This window comes from Thunnus maccoyii, chromosome 18 (assembly GCF_910596095.1).
Source record: "Thunnus maccoyii chromosome 18, fThuMac1.1, whole genome shotgun sequence".
Classification (NCBI taxonomy): Eukaryota; Metazoa; Chordata; class Actinopteri; order Scombriformes; family Scombridae; genus Thunnus; species Thunnus maccoyii.
In genome coordinates this window covers 22,928,082-22,948,237 of record NC_056550.1, presented here as the reverse complement: position 1 = coordinate 22,948,237, position 20,156 = coordinate 22,928,082, and the positions used below count along the sequence as shown (strand labels likewise).

At 39.4% G+C, this 20,156-nt stretch overlaps 1 protein-coding gene across 4 annotated transcripts in view; it reads left to right on the top strand.

Moving 5' to 3' along the window:
- The window catches only part of LOC121883564 (acid-sensing ion channel 2), a 409,332-nt gene that overhangs the window by 234,620 nt on the left and 154,556 nt on the right, over nucleotides 1–20,156 (top strand). The window lies entirely within an intron of this gene.

The following is a 20,156-nucleotide window of genomic DNA, read 5'->3' as shown; positions in this document are numbered from 1 at the left end:
ATTGCTTAGTTACATTGCCTGCCTGGTTCTTGACGCAATCAGAAAATCAAACCATTTTTTAGAATCGACGGGTGGTACACTGCTATTTTGGAAATTTCAATGCTTTGCATCAAGTCCCTTCACAGTGTGTGTCAACCTTTCAGTTCTTCCAGAGAGAGAATAATTGTGCATTTAGAAAAGACTTAGTTGCTTCATGCTTGAAACTTTGAAGAAGGCGTGTCATGGGGGGGCACATACTTGAGAGAGAAGATACTTGCTTTCTTGGATGCTTTACTCATCTGAAACTTTCAAATGACGAAAGAATAGGGCTTTACTGTCTAAATATGTGTGGAAATTTTTAATCTCATTATGCAAATCATTGATTAGTGTCCAAAATGTTTATGCTGTGGGTTATCTTGATTGATTTTAGTACATGAGACTGAGCTATCCCTTATTAGTTTTCTGTTTATTGTTCATTACCTTATATTGCAAGTTATACACTACGTCCCTATCTGTTCATTATTCTATGTAGTCTGTTGACATTAAAACAATCTGCAGCAATTTTCCCTCAAAGTTAAACTCACAAGCAAAAATGCCACAAGATCATTAGTTCCAGCTACTGAATTATGGAGATAGGCTAGTTTTCTTTGTCCTCCATGATAGGAAACTAAATGCCTTTGCGTTTTGGACTGTTTTTTGAGGGAAACAAACCAATATTAAGATGTCAATTTGAGCTCTGGGAAGTTGTGATTGCCTTTTTTCTGACACATTAGAGACCAAATTATGAATTGATTAAACGAGGAAATACAGTGAGAAAAGTAATTACAGAGAAAAGTGGCCATTTTTCATAAATTGTTTGAACTATAGCTAAAAGCGAGAATACCGTGACCAGGTCTTTACTCAAGGTCATCTTACTAGAGTTTTTGCAGTCTCTCAACCACATCTCACAGTTGTCATCACATGACCAAATTATGGAAGTTTGGCTATGTGTTAACAGGTGATGCAGATCACCTGATCATCTCCTGGTAGGGAATCTTGAGATATAGTTGAAAGCTCCAGAAAAGGCTAGTAAATACCCCTTGAGGTAAGATTATTTGTCAAACTATTATTTCCAAAGTATAAGAATTAAAATTGTTAAATAGGAACATCAAAGTCTGTTTTCAGATGTCAGGAAGTACACATGTGTGAAAAAGATGTAATAAACCTTTTGTGGCTCCAGAGGGAGTTGTGTGAAATCTGATTAATTCCTCATCACTGCTTCAGGCTAGTGGCCCGAGCTACTAATAAGCATAACATACCAGAATCTGTACAGTAGAGTGAATAGAGTGGAGTTGCATTGTGGGTAATGTAGGCAGCAGGTTTTGACAAGGAAGAAGAATGCATGGAATGAAAAAGGTTGATACCGCAGGTTCTGCTGCATCGCTTTTGATCCATTTTTTCATTGTGTCCATTGTTAGTTGGTTAGTTAAAAGTAAAACTTTTTGACATATTTTTTACCATGTTTGGTAACATCTTTAAAAAAATGAAACATGCAATAAAGTATAATGGAAACTTTTCAGTTGTAATATAGTTGACATTCCTAATCAGGTCACCGAATTTTACGGGTCACAGAATTCACCTGTTATCTCCTATTATCTCTTAATTATGAGATCCAGATCACTATAAGATCCTTCCTTGTAATTATGAGATAGTTATCTTGTAATTATAACTTTCAATTATGAGATATGGAATTCATAGGTACAAGACAAAGTAAAGGTCTCCAATTGTTCTTCTCCTTGGTGACTGCAGTGTGCTCTAACTGGAATGTAAACTAATGCAATTTGCCTTCAGACATTTGTTTTTAAGATTTATTGTCCTGGATTATATTCATTATTCTCATACCTCAAACTCGTACCGTTTACGCCATCTAGGAGCTGTGGTAATTATGACCCGGGGACTTGACAAATGACCCCTAGGAGTGTAATATGCCACTTTCCAAAACAGTTACAAAGCACTGTTAAAAAAAATAATTATGTTATATGATGTGACAACACTGTGGTTAAGGTCTGGCTAGGTTTAGGCATGAAAACCACTTGGTTAGGGTTAGGGAAAGATCATGGTTTGGGTTAAAATGATCACTTGATACATGGATTCCACTTCCTTAAAGTTACGCAAGAGTCGTCATCATGGCAACAGTAAACGTCACAACATTACAGTTTTCAAAAAAATATCCTGACTCACAGTTGGAAACATGACACTCGCAGTTAGAAATGGAAGCAATCAGCTGTCTCCTGCAGCTAAGTCCACTTTTTCCCATCTAACTATCCAACCATCTACCCAACCTGCCTCCTCCTTATAAGGAAAATGTCACCTTATATTGACCGGGTCATAATTGCTATATCCGCTAGATGGCGTAAACATAACTATAGGTTGTTTTTGCCTGCTGAATTTTAGACCTATACTGTTGTTTTTCTTGTGAGGATGGGCTGGTCTGAGGACAAGTAGCTTACTCTCTGTTTGCTCTGCAGTACTGTATTAGTGAGCTGAAGTCCACACTGACAGCTCTACATAATGAGGGCGAGCGGGGGTGTTTACTTGACTCCAGCCCCGAGGCTTTCATCTACTGTCAGGTCAGTGGCCATCATGTTAGCCAGCGTGAATACCCAAACCATGGCACTGTGTTGTGTTAGCTGGATCTTTTTTTTTTTTTTTGCCAGATGTCAAAGCTATCGCACAGCATACATGTACGCTCAGCTGAGACATGGCTGTTATTTGCATGGGTTCATTCACTGCTGCAGGGCCAGGTATCAATCAAACTATGCAGCTGGGGCGTGACCAAATCTGAATACAATGGAGAGACAATGATTTGTGAAAATATACAGAATTAAACTGAAGTGAATCAAAAATATATATATCTATTTTATGTAATTTAGTCATAATTTTGGGCTGTTTTGTTTATTCAATGAGGCATAATCAGGACAGAGAGTCTTTAATTTTCCCTCCCAATTCACTCTCCTACATTTCTGTAGAAGAGTTTTGGAGTTCTGCCAAGTTGATACAGTTTCTTCTGGTTAGTCAGTGAGAAAGTTGACATTTTCTTGCCAGTTTTCAGAAAAAGCGTGGCACTGTAAGTTGTATTGTTCAAAAAGGGCCCGCTAAAGTGATCTAACAGAAACTTGTATAAGTGATGAACTAAACTGGCATGTTTCCATCTCTCAGCAGAGACAGAAGCTCTTTGTCTTGCCCCTTTTCAAATGTGTTCATTTGGAGAATTTTTTATCCTGACACGTCTACTACACTGTAAAAAGGCTGATCACTCCAAAGTGTGTTTAATCCAGGTTACAGATGGCAGTGTTTAATTTAGTGGAATGACTGCTAGTTGAAGAACCACAGAAGAAAGATTTGCGCCAAAGAATGGTTGAAAAATCCCATGGGGAAAAAAATAAAATAAATGTACTAGACACAGACGGTACGTGGAGTTGTGTTTATGGCCTCTTGATGAATGTAAGTCCAATATTTACTCCTTTTAGCTCTGTTTTTTAATGTCCAACAACTCTTGAAGGAAACATCTGGTGCTTTAGCTGTTAAATGTTGCCACTATTGTCTAAGCTTGATTTAAAGATAGCATTTGCTTTTGTTAATACACACATTTCTTTTTATTAAATATAATGTAAGCCTCACAATTTTCTGGAATAAACACTCTTACATAGGCCAGGCCTGTTCCCCTTGGGTACAATTGGATACTCTATTTTGATTATCCGTGTAATGATACAAGACAATTCTCTACATGTAGTTTTTTTTCCATCAGAATATCAAACATCAAAATAAAATAAAGACAGCCTTTTGAAGCGTAAGTCTCATGGGACAAATGTTAAGATAATGTTTTGTGCTTCAAATCCAATATCACTGAGATAACTTTTTTTTTTTTTTTCCTCTAACAGAGTACAACAGAGCATATTGCAGACCACACGCTCCTCCTCAGCTTTGAAGTGTTTTGAGGATTAGACTGGATCTCAGCATGGTTAGTCTGCTGGTGTCAGATAGATCAGTGGTGACTAGATGTTCGTCTGAAGACGGGGGTGAGCATCTGCCAGCAAATGCTTTGAAAAAGGGGCTCATGTTAATGACTTTGCCGTCAGCAGTTTATCTTATCTTTCTTACAGTCATAAATGAGCACTCCCAGCTCCAAATATTCTCTATATGCCTCTTGTGAGTTCCCAAAGGACGGCTCTTTAACACGTAGGAGTGCTTCTGCAGCTCACACACGACAGAAATGTAATATCTCGAATGGGAATTATATGGGAAAAAGTTGTGATGAGTGCTCTGTGAGCATAGCGTGATAATGACGACCCCTCCTCACATCCCTTCCCATCTGTCTTTGTGTTTGAACAGTATCAGAGTCCCTGAGGAGCTCCACAGACCTGCAGCTCTGTCACTGCCCTCCCTCATGTTCCACAGCTCACATCCAGGTGTGTGTGTCCGTTTCTGTGTCGATTGCATTCGTACATCTGTGTTTGTGAAGTGCAAGACGCAAAATGCAATTCCTCTCGACAATGAATCAAGCAGATTTAAATCATCAGGAGGGTTTTTTTCTCCTTTTTTTTTTTTTATCTCGCAGAAGGTGGTTTCAGTCCCTTTGCCAATTAAGGAGACATAATAGATATGCTTCCATCTCATTCAGGCCAGCATCCTTGATTTACAGACCTCAGCATTTCACATTCATTGTCTGTCCCTCATCTCTGAGGCAGCTGTCGGGTGTGATGTGGTGTGTATAAGTAGGTCATATTATTCCACATCAGACTCCTGGTGCTCCACATCAAGCTAGAGTAATTTCACTGATGTCTTATATTTACACTGCTCTCTCCACTTGACTGAAGACATTCTTCACTCTCTCAGTGAATTTAATGCGATCATGTTGGACTGTTTAAAGTCGTCATGTTATGTTTTATATTTACACGGGGTCAGCCTCTAGTTATGATGGGATATCAATATGCGTCTGTTTTGACAGTATTGTCAGTTTTTAAATAATCTGATTTTAATTTCAAGTTAGTTTTGAAGAAAGTTTGTTTTCATTTCTTTTGTTTTGTTTCTTACTGTGAAAGAAACTATTACTTCCACTGCAGCTAAACAGGAAAACATTGTTGGTCAAGACACAGAGAGGACATTTTTTTACTAAAAAGACTAACTGAGGAAAATATCCACTTTATTCAACTAACTCAGACAGCTGAAGCCTCATATTATCTTCAGATAATCTTTGAAATGCATTTTTGCTCTAAATGAGGGCTGTGAATTTGTCCCCAATCACATTGTAAGTGCTTTGGGAGGGGATCTTTCAATCTTCTAATAGTCAGTATGAACAGGAGGAATGATTATAGAAAGCAAAGCCAGCTTCAATGGTCCTTTGTGCACCTGACTATTGATTTTAGACAGACTTGAAAAAAAAATGTGAAAAGATCCTTTGATAGTCTCTTATTAAAAAAAGAAGAAAGATATTTGGAAAAAATATCAGAAATGTTCTCTGTTCCTCTGAGCCTCTGAAGTGTCGGTGCACAGCTCCATTCAAAAGTTTGGACACACTTTCTCATTCCTAATGACCCCCAAAAAATATTTAAAAAAGAAACATAAAATATAAATTTCTCCTGTTTTGGGTCCATATTTTTTTCTCACAGCAGAGCTCAGAAGAGGTGATTTAGCTGTAACACACACACAAAAAAAACAATTTCAGTCCCACGTTTAATACATACAAAAAGAACTCAATCCACCACCGCTGTTGAGTATCACATGTTTTATGAGACGAAGAAACGGTCTGTTTTTTACCATTATAATACAGTTTGGCCACAAGCTTTTGACACTCTTTGACACTCAACATGTGCAGTCTATCGGGTTCATGCATTTTAAAGTGAGTTCCTAAGCCTGCATGCATTTGAAATTCCACGAGGAAACAGCATACAGAGCAGCAATTTACAGAAGGTAACAAGAGTGTCACGCAAGCGGCGCTAGCGGCATACTAATGTTTAGTAGGTACCGTACCGCACGTACCGTTTTTTTTACCATCTTGGTTTAAACACTTAACATGAAGTATAGCTCAGGCTGATGAAAATGTCATTAGCTCTGGATCAAACAAAGTCATTACACTTCACCGAGAGCGGAACAGGTCTATCAAATTTCATGGCAACCTTTTCAATACTTGTCAAGACTTTTCACTTAAAACCACAAATGTGGAAGTCATGGTGGCGCTAGAGGTCACAGGATCACCCAAGACATTACGCTTCATCCTTTGGGAGCCATGAGTTTATGTTTGAAATTTCACAGCAATCCATTCAAAGGTTATTGAAATATGTCAGCCCGGATCAAAATGGTAAACCAACCAAAACACTACTGAAATTGAAATCCCTAGAGCCACACACAATAATGAATGGTTTCTGCTGCAAAAAATACCAGAATGATCACCAGTCAGATTACTATCCAATATTAAAGCCTCTCTGAGCAAATCTGAACACGTTTACAGAAGCAGTCACTGCTTTAAAATGACAGGTCTGTAGTATTTTATTATATCCATAGCGTTGTAAGAGCTGAGAGCATCTTGTCTTTCCACTTATGGGTATTTTTGACTTCTTTTAACTGGAACCCTTTAGGTGGAGTGTGTAAGATACTGAAACTGCAGTTTAAATGTAAAAAAGGGATGCCTTTGAAAGCTCTAGTGAACCCCTTGTCCTCTCCTAGATCAGAGATGTAGACATTTATCACTGTGCTCACTCTATTCCTTCTGCTGTGTAAGTGTTACTGTCCACTGTTGCTGTTTCCAGAACCACTTCTAAATTTTAGGGCCACGGACTGAGAATTTGAGGGCTCTCTAACCGCTGCTGCCTTTGTCGTGGATATCTTTTGTTTAGTGTCACTGCGAATTGGTCAGTGATGTGTGAAATGAAACCTGGCCTTATTCTGCTGCTGCCATGCCCTGTCTTAACCTTGTCTTTTATGGACTGAATGTTGCCAATGGAGGCTGGAGCTGTACAGCCAGTTTTTTCTCTGTGATGCTGATCCGCTGCCTGGTGCATCGCAGTGACGTCTGTGAAAATAAAACTAATAAGATGAGATGTGCTTTGCAAGAAATCGGTGCATCAGAACAGGTGAGGAAAGAGAGGATTGTATCCTTCCATACAAACACACTCACACAAGAAGCATGGCTTACAGTATGCAGAGGCACACGTCCTGTGTTGACGAGAAATCAGTTAGAATGTATGAAAGCATTATGAAGTAAAGCAGATTGTTGGCAGTGTTGAAAAATGGTACCAGGAAGAAGTAATTAAATCCAATCCACAGGCTGTCAGTCAGGTTGGCAGACAGGTGATGCATGTGATGCAGACACACAACCAGCTGAGGATGGCGAAGAAGCGACCAATAGCTGTACCTCACTGTTGACAAACAGTGCATTTCAGGCCATAGAGGTGAGGAAGGATTTAATGTCTGTCTGCTCTGAGCTTCTTTTATAAACCTTCTTTTAATGCAGCTTCAAAGAGAAATGGTTTAGAGGCTTCAGAGTAATCCAGGGCATCTAAACAACCACAGACCACAACAAAAGAAGAAGATTTAAAGCAGCAGTCTGTCACTGAGAGTTTTGTTGTGAGAAAGCAACAAGTGTGTCAAAAACTTCCCTCATGATATGGCTGCTGATGTACAGCAGCTAGAGGGGAATGGACAGGATTGAGAGATATATATTAGACCACTAATACTCACGCCGTTCGAAAGTGATTGAATGTGAGTTTTGCTGGCACCTTGACACCTCCTGAGCCGGATGGAAACATGTTGTTCCTGACAAGTAGTATGACAGCTGCAATCCTGCTTTTTTTGAGTGACAAATCTCAGATCACAGGCGACTCACTCAAAGAAGAAAGCGGCACCAGAGGAGGGCCGCTGAAAGATTCAGCTCCTCTTCTACTTTGGGAGAAAATGAAAGTTAGAGTTCTACTTTTGAATATGTTATTAAACCTATTTTTGTATTTCTATTTAAGTTGTGTATACGCATGGAGTATGGTCAAAGTAAAAACACTATAACACAGACACTGTGCTCAGTTTTGCTGGATCTGAAGCTGTGTGTGACTTTCCTGTGTAAAGACAGACAGCTTTTTTATTCCCTTGGTAACCCAATTCATTGTTTATCACCCCCAACACAGCGATCATCTGGGCAGTCCATCACAATGCCTGTGGTTCAAAACACAATATTTGACACGGCTTCAGAACCGCTCCACTACATTGTGCTGAAGAGCCCAATGACGGGTGTCACGCGTCACTCTCTACTGCAAGTAAAACCTGTTCTTAACGCTAATCTTTTACCGATCATTGGACTACTTTTATCTTGCTGTTTTAAGTTTTACGTTTTAACAGTTCTGTTGTTCTATGAGTTATTCTTGGTCTGAAAACAAGCTGTTGTGATTGTGTGTGTGGACTGCAAACTTGCTTACCCACAGTTAAGGGATGATATTCACCACCTGGACTACGAGTTCTGAGAAAAGGTAAAGCTGTTTGACAGCTGTGTCTCTGTAGCAGCTGTGTAAGCAAAGCATATTTTATATATGCAGTCTTCCACTCTTAGCTGCCTGATCACCCACCTCCCTGGTGTCCCCGATGGTCTCGGGTACTGCTGCCACCCTCCCTTGGCTGGCCTTCTTGCACACTGGCACTGTACTGGTCTGCCCAGACAATCTAGCAGCCAAGGAGAGTGCTCCAGTCCTCTGAATGTGAGCTATAGGGAGGAGCAGTGGGTACCACCACTGCTGCATTGGACCTGGATGCTACAACACTGCAGATGGTCACCCCAACGCTGCCAGATGATCTAGGGGTTTGCACCGCAACCAGGCCCAAGGCCCCGTTTTATAGCTCCACACCAAATTGAGCCAGTCCATGGATACCATCGTCCTGGACAGAGGTGGTACAGTATGGCTGCAAGAGAAATTCAGTTGGGACTTCCCCACAACCTCCCTTAATTCTCTCTAACCGATATGCAATCCTGCTGGATGAGGTCCATCCTGGCAATGCCACTGCAGTCCCAACTCCATCCGACCCGGACCCCTCTTTGGCTATGGCACCTCCCGTCACCACTGTGTCTTCTCCACCTGTGCATTCATCGGATGGCTCGTCACTCCACCATGGGAATGAAAAATAAGCAGTTCTCTTTCTGGGGTATGGCCTCTTTCTCCTGTCATAGGATATTGATGGAGGCTGCAATCAGACACGCAGGGAATAATTTATCTTTCAAGACTGAGGCCGTCTTCTCACCCCTGTCTGCCTGCACAGACCCTCCAGCCTAGTCAACTGAACTCAACACAGACGGAGATAACTGAACATCCACTGTCCTGTCTCCTCATACACCCCCCCCCCACTACATTAATTATTGGAGATTCCATAACCAATCATACATTGTTTCTCTGGAGATATGGTCCCTTACATCCTTGATAAAATCCAGGATCTACTGCCCTCACTCCCGACCTCTATTAAAAGAATAATGGTACATGTGGGGACAAATGACACAATCCATCAGGAGTCTGAGTGCACCAAAAACAATTTTAACCTCCTTTATTTTTGAAGGACTGTGGAAAGTCTGTTTTATATCAGGCCTCATCCCCACTCTTGGTAGCTGGCCATTTTAGTAGTATCCTCAGCCTTCACATCTGGCTCCAGTCTTCCCGCAGGACTCACAACATGGGCTTTATTGACAATTTTAATTTGTTTTGTGATCATTTCTCTCTTTTTAAAGGAGATGGGATCTATCCCAACAAGCAGGGTAGCCAAATTCTATTGGTGAACTTTCAGCATGCAGTGCAGTCCCTCCCTTGCATCTCACTGTTTACATCTCACACACACACCCTGGATCCTCCCTCTTCCTCTACAGTACAACCTCAGCATACTGTTTCCCATGAGAGGTCCCCCCACAGGTCCCGCCTGTCATTTAAACCCCTATCCAATCACACTCATTTCTCTGTTTCTTCTATTAAGCCTAAACCTCCCACTCCCACACCTAGGGACATACCAGTCACAATCACTGACAGATCTGTATTCTATAGCAAAGCTAAAAATAAAAATGCCATAGTGCCTAGACCAGTCATGACAAACAACACTATTATTCCATTAACTGTGCACAGCAGCATAATCCACAAAAACTGCAAATGGCACTTTTTAATATTAGGTCCCTGTCAAACAAAGCTTTCAACTCAATTCAATGTATTATTTATATAGTGCCAAATCATAACAGAAGTTATCTTCAGGGCACTTTTCACGTAGAGCAGGTCTAGACCATACTCTTTGATTTACAGAGTCCCCTCTGAGCCAGTACTTAAGGTCAATGACCTTATTGTAGAGCACCACCTAGATTGTATGTTTTTATTGGAAACTTGGCTGAACTCTGACGCACCTATTGTCCTCATCAACGTGGCCCCCTCAATATATGACTTTTATTTCTGTAGACAAGGAAAAAGGAAAGGAGGGTTAGCTACTATTGCTTCTAAGGCCTTTGATAGCAGAAATGTCTCATTTGAAGTGTTTTTAGCTCTTTAGAATATCTTCCTACTGTTGTCAAATGCCAGTCACCCATACTAACAATTACTGTATATAGAGCACCAATATATAGCACCTTTCAAAGGCAGACATCACAAAGTGATTCACAATAAAAACAAACAAGCAAATAAAAAAAGTGAATAAGAGACAGAGCAACAAACATTAAATGCAGACATCCAGCTAAAAACACAAGGCAAAAACAGAAATAAACAAAATAAATTAATCAGAAGCAAGTCTAAACAAATGAGCTGCTTTTTAAAGGTGTCCACGCTGACCCTGTAAGGCTTTGGATGTGATTACAAGGATCTTGAACTGGATTCTGAATTTGATGGGAAGCCATTATAAATACATCAGGATTGGTGTTACATGAGACCTTTTGGGGGACTTGGTCAGGAGCTTGGCAGCAGCATTTTGGACCACTTGTAAGCGGTTCAGGGATGTCTTGCTAAAATAGGTGAAAAGGGAATTGCAGTAATCGAGATGGGAGGAAATTAATGCATGCATAATCATCTCCATCTCAGCTATGGACATGATGGGCCTGAATTTAGCAATATTTCTCAGTGGGCCGGAAATAACTACCTGCTACACGAGGCATACAAACTCCTGTTTGAGAGTGTCTGACTGTTGATTTTTGATGTCATTGGTGCCAACACGGACAACTGCAGAGGTAGAGTTATGTTGTTAAATCAGCTGCAGAGCAGTGGATTTAATGTAGCCTAGCAAAGGTGCAGTCTCTCAGTTGACAACAAAGTCCAGAACCAAGGCTTCAGGAACGGCATCGGGTTAAAACCTTTAACCCTGTGGCCCTAGTCTCTAGAACAGTCTGTCTGAGGATCTGAGGGACTCCACCTCTGTTGACATTTTTAAAAGAAACCTGAAGACATATCTTTTTAGCCTGACTTTTACTTCAGGTGTATCATCACTTGTTTTATTCATCTATTGTTGCTTCATTCTTTAATTTGTTGTTTTGCCCTTTTGTGCCTTTGCTCACCTGTTTATTTGCTTTTGTTTTTGTCACATTGTCTTTCGTCATGTGCAGCACATTGAGCTATGGCCGGTATATGAAACGTGCTATATAAATAAAAATTGATTGATTGACTCATAAACGATACTGGCATCATAACAGCCATCGAGCAGGCTGCGGCATATCCCCTCCATCACTGCCATGCTCTCCAAACCACTCGTGTCTGTTAAATGATGTAGACATATTGTCAGTCTAGAAGCCACTGACTTAATCATGTCCAATCCTCTCAGAAATTATTTGATTGATACAATAATCAAAAAAAAAAGTTCAAGACAACTTTGCAGAAAATTTTAACTCATCAGATGGTTCCTGTTGAATAGTCTCACCATTGGAAAATATTTCTGATTTACATATTGCTACAGCTCAATAAGACTAAAAGTTTACAGCCACCCTGGTGGTTCTGTGAGGCACAGTGATGCTTTGAGCTAAATGTTAATGTCTGCATGCTAACATGGTCACAGTGATGATGCTACTGATGATTAGCAGGTGTAATGTTTATGAAATCTAACTTTTGCTAATTAGCACTAAACACTAACAGAGCGACAAACATTGCCATCCCTTGAGTCACGCTGCTAGCATGACTAAAAAAACTATGTACATGATTTGGGATTTCACAAGATGAAAAAGAAGAGAGGAGAACATTTATGTAAAACCAGTCCTTTTAAGTAGCAAAATGACTTGTTTACTTTTAATCATAAACCTTTGTCCACCCATTTCCCTGTTTTCCCTGTTTTATTTTTCTCCAGAACACAGTTATATAACCTTTATCAGTAAGGGCAACTAAATAGTGCGCTGAAGTAATTAATTTAGCTCTGAGTGCTGTGGAGTAATTATAGCTTATGCTCCCAGCAGAACAGCTTCAGTTCAGTTGCTGTTGAACATTAACTGTTTCCTTCAGGTCCTGCCACAATATTTAAATAGTCTGCTGGTCCAGACTTTCTTGAGGCCAGTCCAAATATTAAACTTTTGTTATACTAACTTATGTCTTCTTTGCTGTCTGATGTTGACTTTCATGTGTCCGCGGCATCAAACAAACAATCAACATCAAACTCCCTGGCAGGTTGACGGCAGTTAAGGTTAGTTTCTGTATTTTAGACCACAAATAAACATTCATGGAGACAAATTTCACTCACTTTGCCTTTTTGTGTAGTATTTTCTTTGTGCAGAATTGGAGATGCTGGACCAAGCTGTAGAGGTGACTCAAAGGCAGAAGTTTGCTTTAGTCTATAATAGGATCCAGCTAGAAAACACAATAAAAACAACTGCACCTGAAAGGGCAGACCACAAATAAACAGCCTTGGATTGCACTCTTACAACAGTAAAACACACAAACAGATAGCAGAGTCTAAACTAACAATGCAACATGTTTACCCTGTCTCTGCACAGTTTTAAAAGGTAACAGAACAGGTGTAAACAATCACTAAACAACACGGTTTGAATGAACTATTGACTGAAAGCCCTGCCTGCATCACACCAGGAGTTTGTTTCATATAAACAGACTTTAACCATGGCTTAGATCTAACAAATTGGTTGCACGTCATTGGTTCCCAAAAGCTGTCTAGTTTTGGCCTCTGTTGCTTAAAAGTAAAAAGAAGTCATGAGTAAATTATTTGAACTTTAAAAAGATATGTATGAGAGAGAAACCCATTTAATCTGTGCAGTTTCTTCCCCTTTAGCACAAAACAGAGTGGGGAGTGTGAAAGAAGTTGTAGTTGCAATGATGTTTTACCTGCAAGAAATGAGTCAAGAATATGCTTTTTCAAAGGGTTCCTGCGGTTTCTAAAACATATTCCCCATGTTATTGCTCACTCCACAATACTTTTAGTAGAATACAAACTGAGTCAAGTTTTCCCCTCTCCGCTGGCTGTCAGCAGGTGCCATTGATTGTTCCAACAGAAACAAAGCTATTGTTCTGAGGTAGCTTGGAGGTAGAGTTAAATTTAACATCTTAAAGTTAGTCAGTCTTTGTTTTTGTACAACAACAACAACAACAACAACAACAACTTGGATTAGACTACTATAATCAGTCCATCTATTCATTTCCTGTGTATGCTTATGCTGTGAGGTGGTTGTAGCCTATCCCAGCACACACCGGGTGAAAGGCAGGGAACATACCAGGCAGGTTGACAATTTATAACAGGGCTAGCACATATTCAAGTCAAACTCCAATACTAAGTCCTGTCTAACTCAATAGACCAGTCTGACATCTTTGTGAAACCCTCTGCTACCTTAAATGGCTACTGCAGCACACACAGTACCAGCTGTGTCATAATATGACCATAGACTGCCTCAAAAGCAGCACCTTGGATAGTTACTCCAGCCTCCTTAACCAGCAATGCGTAAATTCAAATGAAGTGTCATTTGAATTTAACATAGTGTGGGAGTTACTCTATAACAGCCTGTAAAAACAGGTTGTATTATACAAATTAGGAACAGCATATAATTAAGATATAACTCAAAATTGACACGTCCCTCGAACAAGTGAAAGTTAATACTCATTTTATTAACTGATGTCATGGTGGAAGTGTTAGAAAGATGGCAAGAGACTAATGATTGAAGAGCCAGTGACATTTTCTTTCCCATATGTACAGAGGGAGTAAATTTTCGGTGACAGACTACGTCCCTTTCTTTTATGTGATTTTATGCTGCATTCACTTGAGATGGGAACTGCCTCTGGCATCATTCTGTTGGATGTAACAAAAACCAGGAACTGTTTTGTTACTGACTTTGGCAGAATCTCTTATGCTAAGACGGAAGTTTGCCAGAGACTTTTGTTGATGTTGTTATTATTTATGACCACATTTATGTGTGATACAATGTTTCTCACTTTAGTAAAAGAAAAAAAAAATCAAATTACAACAGAAAAGACAGATAAACAGTTGGTTGGATAAATAAATGGATGGTATGAAAATGAAACCTTATTAAAAACCCTCAAAAAGCAGCTTTAATTGCCTAATCAATGTTCTGTTCTTTGGGCTCCATGGTTAATCATTTAATATGTTTTAATGTTTCAAATGTCAAATTAAATGCCATTATGTTCTGGCTCCACTCCAGTCAGAATCTTTTAGTTGAGTTTATGTCTTTTCGCTCAGAGTATCCAGAACTGAATTTGGATCGATTCCCTCTGAGTGCACAAACTTTTATGAATAAGTTTAGGTAACTCGTCATTCTAAAAATTAAATTGTGATAATCACATAAATAGATTAGAATGATTTATCAATAACTTGCATGTTCTCATCTAAAATCATAATTATATCAACATTCTTTCATTTTAAATATAAGAAACCGAGACATTTGACTGGGGCTGGAATGCACTGAGAAACACAGCAATGCGCCATCAAATGCAGAGAAGACTGCAAGCCAGTAAATATTGATGTAAACAATGCAGGATATAAAATACTTTCAAATATCATTTTTGCATTTTATGCAGAATTAAATGGATTAAACACACATTGAACACATTTGACTCAACATTCAAGAGACTTTATTTGCACAGGCACAAAGTACATATACATTGGAATTATTGTGCACTCAGTCAGGTTTAAAAAAACAAAACAAAAACAAAGTTGCAATAAATTAAGTTAAAAAAATTAATTAAAAAAGATCACAAGAAAACTCCACAGGGCACCTTTGTTGTTGTTTTTGCTCTTACAAGCTTTGAAAAACCAAAAAAAAAAAAAAAAAAAAAAAATCCAGACTCTTGTCAAATTGTCAACACTCTAATCTGGATAACATGGTTATCTATGTACAAAGAACAGGCAGCTGCTACTAGCTGGCTCAGAATCAGCACCACGGACAGCGCTCTGGCCTCTGTAGTTCTGTTTATCATGTTTCCATTCAATGTGCTTCACTATGCTGCTGCACGCTCTCCTCTTTTCTGCCTCTGATTTCAGTAACTTGTTCTGAGGTTTTTTGATCTGACATTTTCTACTCATAAAAAGTTGAAAATATAACGAAACCAAATGATAGTTGGACCATGTGTTTGTCTCTGTGATCTTTTTACATATATCTAGACATATCCCGTGCACTGGCTCATCCATCATTCACTATGTTCCCTTATTATATTTCAGTTATCATTGCTTTCATATACAGTATGTATTTGGAAGTCTTTCATGTTTTTTCTTCCTTTTATGATAATGTCTTTAAAAAAAAACCCATTTTGATTAATACACTATATTGCCTCACTTCCATGATATGAGAAATTTATGGTGTAAAGAGTTTATTATTTTGCATTCAGTGTTGATAACTTTAATGTTTCAAACTCATATTTTAGTGCCTCTTTCAGAAATTTCCTTTGTTTTATTCATAATGCCTCTGATCATGTTTATTATTTTAATCGAAGTGGCGTGTTTATAATAGCTAATTATTAATTGCACCATAATCTCCACAGTCATTAGCTTTCTTCTGTTGCCACCCCGCAGTGAGCTGGAGTTTTCTCCTCTGATATCAAACCATCCTCATTTAACAGAGTGACTTACGAAGAGAATATTACTCCTGTCGGCCTCACTTGACTCACTTGCTCCCCGCCCATTAACTGAGCGCTAATGCAAACCATACAGCACATTCTGGAAATTAATTGGGTTTGACTGCAACAGTTTGCTGTGCGATTAATGTGTAGTTTTATCACCCATCGCCTTTCACTGACTGCTTAACGTCTCACTTTTGGTCTGTGATTAAAAACGAGATATTATCTCCTGTGTTTGTATGTAAGAGAGAAGCTAAATTGCACAGCATCCAAGCATCCTCTCAGAGGCTAAAAATACACAGCGAAGATTGCAGGGTTGAATGGAATGATGTGATTATAGTCCGACCCAGGCAAATAAAACAGAAAGGCCAAATGGATTAGTGACATGCAGAATTATGAATGACCTTTCTCCAAGAAAGACTCTTGTTTGTTAGGAGAAATCAGGGGAGTGAAAAGGAATCCTGAATGTAAATACGTAAAGGGGAGTTATGCAAAATACCTAAATGAGATTAACAGTTGGATGCAAATTAATAGTGCAAAATAGAAGTTTGTGTCACTAATCGTTAATGCCATATTAAACATGTAATTTGACAGTTACTGATGTATCTTAAGCCAGGATAAGACGACACAAATGTCAGGTTTGATGATGCGTTGGATTCCTTTACAGACGTGTCAGACCAATCTTAGTTTTCCTTCCTGGAAGATGATTGGGCAAAAAGGGTCAGGGACAGATCGGGAATTTTAACAACCCCGGCATCCAAAGCATCACTGAACACATTGCAGACATCAAACTATACAAGAGACGGCAAAAACATTGACATGCTAGTCCTGATGAGGTCTCCGAACCCCAGAATAGTTTGTTTCCCACTGTGTTACGCTAAACAAATGATACATTTTTATTTCCTAACATTCCTGGTTCCCCACGGCTGTCAGATTGAACCATTAGTTTGCTCACATTGTGCAGCCTGAGTAGGGAGTAGATACACTAAGGCTCAGCAAACCCTAACAAAAATCTTCCTAAGCCTTTTTTCTTTTTGTGTATTTCCCCCCTGGCATGTAAAGAGGTGGATTGTGGGAATTGTGGCTCACAAAGATACATCACATACAGCACTCACGCAGTGATTTCTGTTCTCTCGAAAGACATGTATCATTATTTGTAATGAGAGGCTGATGGAAATAGAGCGGTAATGACACAAGATGCTTGTGAAAGTGGTAAGCTCACTTAATATCGATCATATTTACCACAAAAAACCTATAAGAGTGCGGATGCTGTCTAGGGTCCGAGGGAAAGTCTGCATTTGGGGGAGAAAGTCAATAAAGGTGAGGGGGGTAACTTTCAAATGGCTTGATTGTATAGAGTCTTGGTCATGGTCAAATAGAGCAGGGAAACATGGAAACAAGCACTAAGTGTTGACATTTTCTCCTTTTATCCACTGACAAATCTAAAAAGAAGTTAGTTCCTTTTCATACATGATTCAGTCAACTGATCTTGGATATTGTTTCTTTGTTAAAGGTATTTCATTCTGTAATAAAAAAAAATAGCATTGAAAACCCTGTGGGTGAAATATATTTCTATGAAAAAGTATGTTTGCCCATGAAAATAATTCTTTCCTGACAGGTGTTGTTATTTTAGTGTACCAGCTCTTGACAGGCGAGCCAGAACATTAATTTCTGTTCCCTGTCTGAGAGGTCTTAGGGTGCCTTGGAGGAATTAACCAAAAGTCAGGTGTGTGTTAAGTTTTCAGATAGGCACTGAAAGACACAGTAGGACAGAGAGGGACAGATTGATAGCCATGAAGACAGGGGGGCTGGCCCTTCATATTCACCTATATCTCACACCTCCCTCCCGGTGGCAGCAGCGACAGCGACCTCAGGGCTCGGCGAGTGTTATCCGTCCTTCAGATCAACCACAGTGACAGCCAGTAAGCTCCACTCTGGCAGCAACCGCTCCCCTTACAAACAACACATTACTTCTCAAAAGCACACAGCATATTGATATGCACCTTTAGTTTTTATCTGTGTTTATGTTTAAAGATATCTGCACTTTCACAATATATACATGCCACTAGGGAATATTGGAACCACTGGAAAGAATATTATCTTGACTACAAATAGTAATGTGGGGGATGCAGGCAGTTTGCAGACTTGTATCAAGACTGACATGCATTGAAAGACCTTGAACTATGGGAGAGCTGTATCAAGTTGAATACACCTGTAGGGAATGCAGGATGGGTCAGTATTTAACACCATCACCCAATGGGGATATTTATTCGTGAGAGCAGCAGAGTTAATGTGAAGTGGCAGGTGCTTTACAAAGGTATTAAACTGTCTGTGTAGCTGTTAGCAGTTGAAATATTTGCATTGTTTATCTGTGGTCTTGGATTTGTTGCTGCAACAACAATCTCATCAGTGAGTCATAATCATGGGCTGAGAATGTGTTCATCTTTTTCTGGATATTTCTGTGTCTGTGATGAAATGGACTATATTTTCTCCTGCAGATCTGATGCAGTTTAGTACTACTGATTGAATCAAACAGGAACTGATTTCAATTTGGTTCCTTGATGTGCAATTTCCTCTGCTAGATGGTTCCATACATCTTTGTGCCAGATTGAGAAAAGAGGCATATTATTGGGTGAGCAGAGAGAGAATTATTCAAGACAACTTATATCCTGGTTGCTCTCAAACAAAAACAGTACATTACAGCACATTGTCAGGATTTAACACCAATGCTCCATATTCCAGACTACACTAACACTATCTGGGTACAATCTGCTCTGATAATGCAGATTCAGGGGCAACCATTCTAGCCTAAAAGCATTCTGATCCCAGTCAAATTCTGCAAAGGACAGTATCGACAGAAACGTGCTGCAACAGACAAGACATGATAATAATAATATTTTTTACCTTACTGTTATTAGCAGAGAAATGCTGAGGCGAAGTAACCCCGGTGATTTACGTAGACGTTGGAGGAGCTCAGACTTTTAATGAAGAGAGCAGAGAGACTCATTCATCAGCTGCAGACAATGTCATATCTCTGCAGTGTTGGAACAAAAGAGTCCAGGGGAAAGAAAACAGGGACTGTTCTGCCAGCTGGATCACCTTTCAGAGGAAATGTTACTGTACATGTGCAATGCATCTCTCATACAGTATGTGCACACATGTGTGTGCACAGATAAAAGTCCCAATAGTATGTTTCGTGTTGAACACCACCATTAAAATTATTGGCATTCTTCTTCTTGTGGCAAAAAATATGTGATGCCACACCAAATGCTCTGGGAGCAAATATTTCAATGATCATGGTACTGTAACAGCAGTAGTAGTATTAAGAACTGCTTTTGTACTGCACCTTCCACAGATCATTAGTCAGACAGTGCCCTGCAGTTTCTCTTTAGTTTTTTTTGCCTTTTTCTTTCTTTTGTGCTTTCCCTCGTTTTTGTTCATCTCAAGAACATTTGACATGCTGTATAATACTGTATGTTGAAATACTTTATGTCAAAGCTGTTATCCTTTCAGACATGTAGGGAAAGATGTACCTGATTGTGGGCATGTAGTACAGTAAATGTTAAAACTAAACTGAAGTGCCCATGAGTTGAACCACTAAAACATAAAGCCATTTATTGATGCAGAGTAGTGAAACAAAGATTTAAGAAGACTAGAGAGGCTACAGCCATGCTAGCAGCACTGTGAGGCCATGCTTAGGCACAGTGGTGTTGTGAGCTAAATGCTAACTTATGCATCCTAACATGCTCACCACGACAATGCTAATATGTTGATGTTTAGCAGGTATAATGTTTATCATGTTTACCAAAAACATTTTAGCATGCTAACATTTTCTAATTAGCACAAAAGGCAAAGTACAGATGGGGCTGATGGGAACGTCATTAGCTCTGTAGGTATTTGGTCATACTAAGCATTGAACAAGTTGAAGTTTTGACCTGACGATGGCATTAGAGGAAAAGTCAGGGGATCATCAAATTCAATAGGTTTCATCCTCTGGGGATCATGAATCTACAAAATTTCATGGCAATCGATTAAGCAGTTGTTGAGATATTTCAATCTGGACCAAAGTGGTGGAATTCTCTGTCCTTAAAATATGTGTCATAACCCTCAGTGTGATATTAATTTGGGCAACAGCAGATTGGACAGAACGCAATGACT